This window comes from Dipodomys merriami, unplaced genomic scaffold (assembly GCF_024711535.1).
Source record: "Dipodomys merriami isolate MVZ:Mamm:240054 unplaced genomic scaffold, mDipMer1.0.p SCAF_249, whole genome shotgun sequence".
Lineage (NCBI taxonomy): Eukaryota > Metazoa > Chordata > Mammalia > Rodentia > Heteromyidae > Dipodomys > Dipodomys merriami.
The window spans coordinates 505,902-513,882 of record NW_027203926.1 but is presented as its reverse complement, the minus strand read 5'-3'; the positions used below and the strand labels follow the sequence as shown (position 1 = coordinate 513,882).

General features: G+C 43.0%; 1 long non-coding RNA gene across 2 annotated transcripts; it reads left to right on the top strand.

Moving 5' to 3' along the window:
* The first annotated feature begins 1,634 nt into the window (after positions 1–1,634).
* LOC138836101 (uncharacterized) lies at positions 1,635–7,434 on the top strand. 2 transcript variants are annotated; one of them, XR_011374902.1, is made up of 3 exons: positions 1,644–1,712; positions 2,032–2,110; positions 4,424–7,434. It is a non-coding gene; the product is annotated as an uncharacterized lncRNA (long non-coding RNA). The 2 variants fall into 2 exon arrangements; XR_011374901.1 differs by having other exon boundaries at positions 1,635–2,110.
* The last annotated feature ends 547 nt before the right edge of the window (positions 7,435–7,981 follow it).

Sequence of the window (7,981 nt, the reverse complement as noted above, 5' to 3'; positions counted from 1 at the left end):
TAAACCAGCAGCAGCCAGCAGACACCAGGGCCAGAGCTCAATGATAAGAAGACATTCAGAAGTTAGGGCAACAGATACTTAGTATTTCAACTGTGAAGGGAGGGCATTTCAGTAAAATGACTGCCACTAGTCTCAGACTCATTCCTGTTTGTTACATGATTTGCTGCTTCTGTTTGGATGTTTTTTTTTTCTTTAACACTCAAAGCATTGAACTAGTTGGTTTGCATGCATCTTTCAGCTCTATGACTATATATAACAAGGCTTATTTGTTGTTTCCAGGGCACAGCCATAGTAATATGACTGACATTGTGCTGTATGACCACAAGGAATTCCCCAACCCAGAGATGTTCGACCCTGGCCACTTTCTAGATGACAATGGCAACTTTAAGAAAAGCAACTACTTCATGCCTTTCTCATCAGGTACCTCAGGTGACAAGTATCAATAGTTATGGTTATAGTATAGGCAAGGAGTGAATATTTCTCTTTTTTATTTCTAGGAAAACGGATTTGTGAGGGAGAAGGCCTGGCTCACATGGAGCTGTTTTTATTCCTAACCACTATTTTACAGAACTTTCAACTGACATCAATGGTTAACCAAAGGTCCTTGATACTACCCCAGTTGCCAATGGATTTGATTCTGTGCCACCTTCGTACTGAAGAGTTAAAAGTGGCCTCATTTCGAAGCAGTAACTCTGTTGCTCATATTAACCTTGGGCCCTCCTGAATTTCAGAAACTGTCTTGTTTGTGCTGAAACTGCTAAACCATAGATTACTTGAACAAAGCTACTCTGAAGTCAGGCCCCACTTCGTACTATAGCTGGCCTTCAGGAGATGACCAAGCTGGCCCAAGATAAACAGACCACCAATTACTCCCTGCCAAGCTTTAACTGCTCTGGAATGTCCAGATGGCCCATTGAGACCCAGACAGTTTGATAACTCCCTACTACCTCTTATCACCTTGCAATGCCCTGCTGACGCCTCTAGTTGCTGTAAATTTGTCAGTCTGTGATTTTTTTTTCTCTCCTTCTCCTTTTGTAACTTTGTAGTTTTTGCCTTTATAAACCCTGTGACATTTCAGCTCGGGGCTCTCCTCCTAAGCTCCGCTGAGTCGGTGTGTGGGACGAGGCCAGAGCTGCAGCCCGCCTGAATAAAGCCTTGCTTTTGCATTTCGGAACGTCTGACTCTCGGTGGTCTTCTTGGTGAGGGTCCTGCGACGGGGGGTACAACATATTAGTGGGGGCTCGTCCGGGATGCCCCCAAAGACCCCCGAGACCCCAGACTCCGAAGGTAAGAAAACAGTGCTGCTAATTTGTCTTGTCCTGTCGATTGTGTTTGTGTGTTTGGCTTACACTTGAGGACGGCAGCTCCGACTTGTACTTGAAGTGTTGTCGAAGCGGACGGGCTTGTACGGCAACCCTGGAGGAAATGGGAGACGTCCCAGATCCTCACTTGAAGGGGGACCCCTGGAACCCCAAGTTGTAGGGCGTGAGTCAGTTTGGTCTTTGACCAGAACTGACTGAAGGGCCTCCTAACCGAGGCTCAACCCGCCCACCTTGAACTTGGGTCTGCTCCCTCTGTCCCTTCACAGAGGGCAGCAGATCAACTTGGGTCTGCCCCTTCTGTTCATTCACAGAAGGCAGCAGATCAACTTGGGTCTGCCCCTTCTGTTCATTCACAGAAGGCAGCAGATCAACTTGGGAGATCTCCATCTTGTAAGCCTGTGTGTTTTGTTTTTCTGTTACCTCTTATTGATTTGTGGACTGAATGACTGATGAGACTGAAAGCCATGGGCAATGCCCCATTCAACCCCCTAGACTTAACCCTAAAGACACAGGGTAAAGAGAAAGAAGACTAGAAAGAAACCAAAAAGGAAGAAAAGTTGTATCCATGTTTCTTCCTTGTTCTGAGACCTCTGTTCATGATATTTACTTTTGATTTTCAGCAGAAAACCAACCAGACCAGTCCCCACCAACCCAGAAAATCTGTGCTTGTTTCCATTGTCCTGACCTCTCCCTCCTCTGACTCTTACAGGTTTTAAATCACTGAGGGAGTCCACGGAGGAAGGCCCATTCTACTTTCTGAAATAAGCATGGCATTTGCTGACTTTTTTGTGTGTGTCATAACCTTGATTTTATAAATTGCTTATACCTGTTTGTTTGCTAGATTAGTGCTGGATATTTTAGTTGGTCTGACTACATGTGCATGTAAAGAAGGGCTGGAAAGGCTTGGTAAAATTCTTCTAAAACTCTGCTGGTTCTGCTTTTGTAACTTGCTTCTTTGTCAATTGTGAAACTGCCACTGACCACCTGCAAGTGGCACCAACAAGATCTTCGCCTCGGGCCTTGGCTCAGGGGGTCTGAGCATGGGGGAGAACTTGTCAGTCTGAGGGGACAGCTGCTAGGGACTTCTCTCCCTTGCCCCAATATGATTGGGAATTCTCCACCTTAGAAGGCCCCTGAGTCAACGTCTGCAGGAATCTAAAAGAAAAATCCTCTGAGGTGAGTAGGGCGGTTGAGTCCCCTGGTAAGTAAATGGTGGTGAGATGTCGCCCCATTCACTAAGACCTGATTTTGTCTTTGTGGCCACTTGTCAGTCTTGTTTATTTCGGTGTGTTTTCTGTTCTGTTTCCAGAGGTAGGGAAGTTTTGGGTGGGCATGGCAGGCTCATTCAGCAGACTCTGGATTCTGCTGAGTGGGAGCAGCACAGAGTTTCGGTAGGGATAAACTGGGGGCCCATTAGCCCCCAACTCAGCCTTTGGTTCTTGTCTAGTTCTGTTTTAGAATTGGTACCAGTTTTAAATGTGGATTCTTGGTTTTTGTGTTTATTTGTGTTTGTGTTTTTTATTTGAACATCTCTAGGGGAAAAAGTCCCAGCCTCTGGCTGGGCTCAGTCATGGTCACAGACCTTGCTCCCCCTCCCTGTGAGGCATGGAAAGCTTCAAGCCTCAGGCTGCATTTTCTCCTTGTGGAGGATGCTGGCGGGGAGGGTGTAGAAAGCTGTGTGCCTGGTTTGGACTTTTTCAGCTAGTCCTGACAATGTAACAATTTGTAAAGTGGTTTTGTCTAAATGGGGAAAAAAATCAGGCTAGTTTAGTTTTGGTGACCCCCTCCCCCAACCCTCCTTCAACAAAAGGGATTCAAAAGACCCGTTGGTGAATTGCCTTGCTAAACAAGCAAGCTCTGGGAAAATAAAGCCCAACAAAGGTACCTAGTTTAAAAGAAACACTGTCTTAAATTTTTGTTTAAAAATTTTAAAAGGTATACGTACAACTGATTTTGATTTTTGCACGCTTTAAGATCTGTGTGTGTTTTGTATGTGTTTGTGAACATGTTCAAGATAAGTATAATTGGGTGAGTTTAAATTTAAAATTCAAAAGGTTATGAGGCTTGGACATTAACAAAATTTTTAAAGAATCTTCGTAGTGTTTTAAATGACTTTTTAGGGATTCTTTAACTTGAAAAATAGAAAATCTGGTATTTGAGAATGCATAAGACTTTATACTGTAATCAAGTTATCTAGCTTAACAAAAATGCATTGGCTGTTTGGGATTTAGTTCCCTTGGCTAAAATTTGGGAATAAATATTAGAAATTTAAATGTAAAGGTTAGTTTAACACTATCAAAGATGTTACTTGTTCTGTCTGTCTAAAACTGTGTATTTCATTTGAGAACCAAGAGATAAAAAAGGAAAAACTAGAAGCCAACAGAAGACCTATCTTTAGGGGTGAGGGGTGAACAGGCAGAAGTGCAGATCAGCTTGTCATGCATGGTGGGACAGGCCCTGGGAGGAGTCCATGCATACATAGTAAAAGAGGGCAAGCTGGCACAAACACAGTTCATCTAACCCTAAAGAGTTGGATTGGGTGTGTGCCCATTCCATAGGAGGAGCCAAGTGGCCCATCGTTGTTCTGTCCCTTTTCCCTGTAGATAGACACTAAAAATATGATGGTTAAAATTAGTGATGTGATGATCTGTAGTATTGCTAAAACTGCCCCTTGGACTTAAAAAGAGAGTTAAAAAGTTTATTTATATAATGTGACTTGCTTCCAACGATGTTCTACAAGTAGTGTATGTTTTTTAAAAGCCATATAGGTGTTAAGTCTAGCTTCGTGGTATAGTGATGGTGACTGTAATTCTTGCATTAAGGAAAAATTGTCATTTGAGTTTAAAAGTTTTAATATGTAAAAACAAGCAGCCAAGAGACAATGAGTGACACTTGGCCTCAAGATTTTAAGAGGTTTTTTTTTAAATGCAAATAAAAACTAAAGTATGAAATATTAAAGGTGATTAAAAGGCTTTAAAAATTAGGAATGGATTTTTGGACATAAAGTTTAAAAGTAAAATTGTTCTTAACATTTGCCTCAAAGTGCACAAAAGAAAAATTAGGATTATCAAAATAATTGCTATTCTACTTTGATCTTATAGGTTTTTTTAAGTTTCCAGCAAAGTCCAGAGCAAAGCACAGAGGATTCTCACAAGTTTGTCAGATGTAACTTTGACTCTTAATAAGTTTCAAGTAAGAGAATGCTTAAACGCTACTTCTATGTTGACCACCTTGTTGCTTTTAATTGGAGTAAAATGGCCTTTTGTAAGACTCATTGAACTAAAACTGGTTCAAAGCCAGCCCGGGCAGCAAAAAGGTCCCTGTGAGACTGTCACCTCTACTCAGCCAGCAGAGTGCTAAAAGAATAAGCAATTGCTTTGGGACTCACAGTAGCAGAGTACTAGCCCTGGACTGAAGAGTCAGGGGACAGCACTCAAGCCCCAAGCTCGAGACTCACAGTGGCAGAATACTAGCCCTGGACTGAAGAGTCAGGGGACAGCATTCAAGCCCCGAGTCTGGGACTCAAAATGGCAGGGTGCTGGCCCTGAGCTGGAGAGCTAAGGAACAGCACTCAGGCCCCGAGTTCAAGTCCAGCAACCAGCTAAGGGAAATGCCAATGAGGCATTTATCCAGTGTAGAGAAGACACTCCTGGGACAAGAGCAATGGAGAAGCATCCAGAGACAGTAAGCCACTGCTTGGATGGCAGAAATGTCAGATCCTAGAGTCATTTGTGTGTGGCCCTTCAAAACTGGTCAGAGCCAGGAGGTCATAGGAAGATAGTTTGTAAGCATGCCTAATATCCATGACTATCTACCTTGTAAGGAACAGGAACTTGCCAGTCCTCTGTGATAGTAAAAAGCTAATGTTATAAAATGTGGGGGACAGTTTAAATCCCAACCCCTGTATGTGCCAAAAGCTCTAATTGGCAGTAACTATTGAGCTCACACCAGCTCAGGAAAAAGTTTGTAAACTTGAGAGTGTGTTTCTATGATATCTGTCTAAAGGCCTGCAAAGGTAACTTAGGCATTGTTAGGGTCACTAGAGATCACATTCCTAAGCCATCCAGAAAGATGCTTTTGCAAACCAGAGTGCTAAACAAGCTACACTGCTGTAGCCAGAGAAAAGGTCTGTGCAGTTGTCAAAAGTTAAAATATTGTTCTTAATGACATCTAACCTTGATAGCCTTTTTGTAAAAGAGGCTAAGGTTATAGGTTTCTGGGTAGGTAGGATCAACGCCCCTGAAGTCAGATTTAAAAAGTTACGAAAGATGGACCTCCACCCATCAACCCCTGTTAAGATCAAGAGTCCAGAGTCAGTTTGAGAAAAACGAGGCAAAATAGATAAAATAATATTTTTTAGAAAAAGGCATAAAAAAATAGTGTTAACATGTGTGCAAGTGTTGAGACTGCATCTGTCAGAGATGGTTACAAGACTAAGCCTTCTGTGTCTATTTACAAAAATATCTGGTTAGTAAAATAGTTGTGATTTTGGCAAACTCTTGGGCTATTGTTTAAAGGGCTTAAAAACCAGCAGGATCAAAGCCTGCCAAGCCTATGCAATGTATCCTTAGCCAGTCTGTGTAGGAATTTACAGCCCAGCATGAGGTGTGACAGTCCCTTGGAGCCACTGAGAGATCCTGCTGCTGCTGCTGTTGCTGCTGCTGTTGCGTACCCTAATGGGTAGAGTTTGAAGACAGCCTCACAGTCACCTGGAGGAAATCTACGTCATCACCCAGACCACCTCCATCATGGTAAAAGTAGACTGAACTCCTGCCTGGTTCCATCACTTGAAACTGCATCCTGTTTAAAAGCTGCTAAAACTAAGATTTTGTGGGACATTCTTTTGGGTGATATCCAAAAATCCTCTCTATTCCCACAGTGGATATTGGGGACAAGGATATCACTGGCTTGCTTGCCTTAGGCACTTTCAGTGCATAGTGACTGAAAATCCACTCTATAGTCACAGCCTGGTTTGGCTCTGGTATGGTAATAACCTGAGTGTGTTATCAATGCAGGTAGTAAATGAGACCCAGCCCTACTCTTAGCCTTAAAATCTAGCAAGCTTCTGCATCTCAGTGGTGCCTTAAGGCTGTTCTAAGATAACTTGGTTCTGCAAGCCAAAGAAAAATTGGTCAGTTTTAAACTCCAGCTACAAAGATGCTCAAGGAACTAAAAAGAAGAGGAGGGTAATTTTAAAAAGCCTTAAAAAAGAATTTAGAAAGTGAAGATTGTCTTTAAATGTTTAAAAAAAGGAAAAAAGACAAACTTCAGAAAGTTTAACTATGTAGAAAATGATATGAATATGTCTTGAACTTGGAGCTTACCAGTACAGCTGGTATAAAATTAAGTTAGCTGTGATATACAGTCAGGACTGGTGGAAGAATTGTTAATTTTGTTACAAGCGGATCTTGCATTTTAAATAGATTGGTATAATTTATGAAAGACAGGTTGAACACTATACAGCTAATGGTACAGCGAAGCAGGTACACATCTCTTCCGAACAGGGAGCTGTTAGAGTTTAGTTTGGGGTCTGAACCACAGGATTGTCCTTCATGTCCATAAGTGAAGGGGGGAATGAAGAGTTAAAAGTGGCTTCATTTCGAAGCAGTAACCCTTCTGTTCCTCATATTAACCTTGGGCCCACCTGAATTTCAGAAACTGTCTTGTTTGTGCTGAAACTGCTAAACCATAGATTACTTGAACAAAGCTACTCTGAAGTCAGGCCCCACTTCGTACTATAGCTGGCCTTGGGTCCCCACAAACTTCAGGAGATGACCAAGCTGGCCCAAGATAAACAGACCACCAATTACTCCCTGCCAAGCTTTAACTGCTCTGGAATGTCCAGATGGCCCATTGAGACCCAGACAGTTTGATAACTCCCTACTACCTTTATCACCTTGGAATGCCCTGCTGATGCCTCTAGTTGCTGTAAATTTGTCAGTCTGTGATTTTTTTTTCTCTCCTTCTCCTTTTGTAACTTTGTAGTTTTGCCTTTATAAACCCTGTGACATTTCAGCTCGGGGCTCTCCTCCTAAGCTCCGCTGAGTTGGTGTGTGGGACAAGGCCCGAGCTGCAGCCCGCCTGAATAAAGCCTTGCTTTTGCATTTCAGAACGTCTGACTCTTGGTGGTCTTCTTGGTGGGGGTCCTGCGACAGGGGGTACAACAGTACCAGATCTGTTTCACTCCTGTATGAAGAGGAAGAGATGGTCTGGTTGCTGCTGTGATGGTGTACAATCTGTCTTCTCCCTTGGAAGTCACTCACCCCTCATCCTTTGACTACATGCTCCCAAAACCTAGTCACTGAGGGTAGTCATGTCCTTGTGTTGGGCTCAGTACCAAAACTACTTGATTATAGCTGGGGCCCTCTCTATTATCCTACTCAAAATCCAGGTCCCTCATATTGGGATATCAGACGCCCCCATAACACAGATAAGATACAGCTTTCTTCTTCCTAGCACACAGACTCACAGCTCAGCATGGAGGTAGAACAAGTCATCAATCCCTCATGACCAACAGAAGCATACAAGGTGACAAAGAGCAAGGTGGGAGAGTAGTGTTGTGGAAACTATGTCCTGTCATTGTATATCATCTCCCTAGGGCTGAACCACCTCTGGGGCCATTTGTTTCTTCACATTCCCTTGGCTCCTGGTTTGACTCT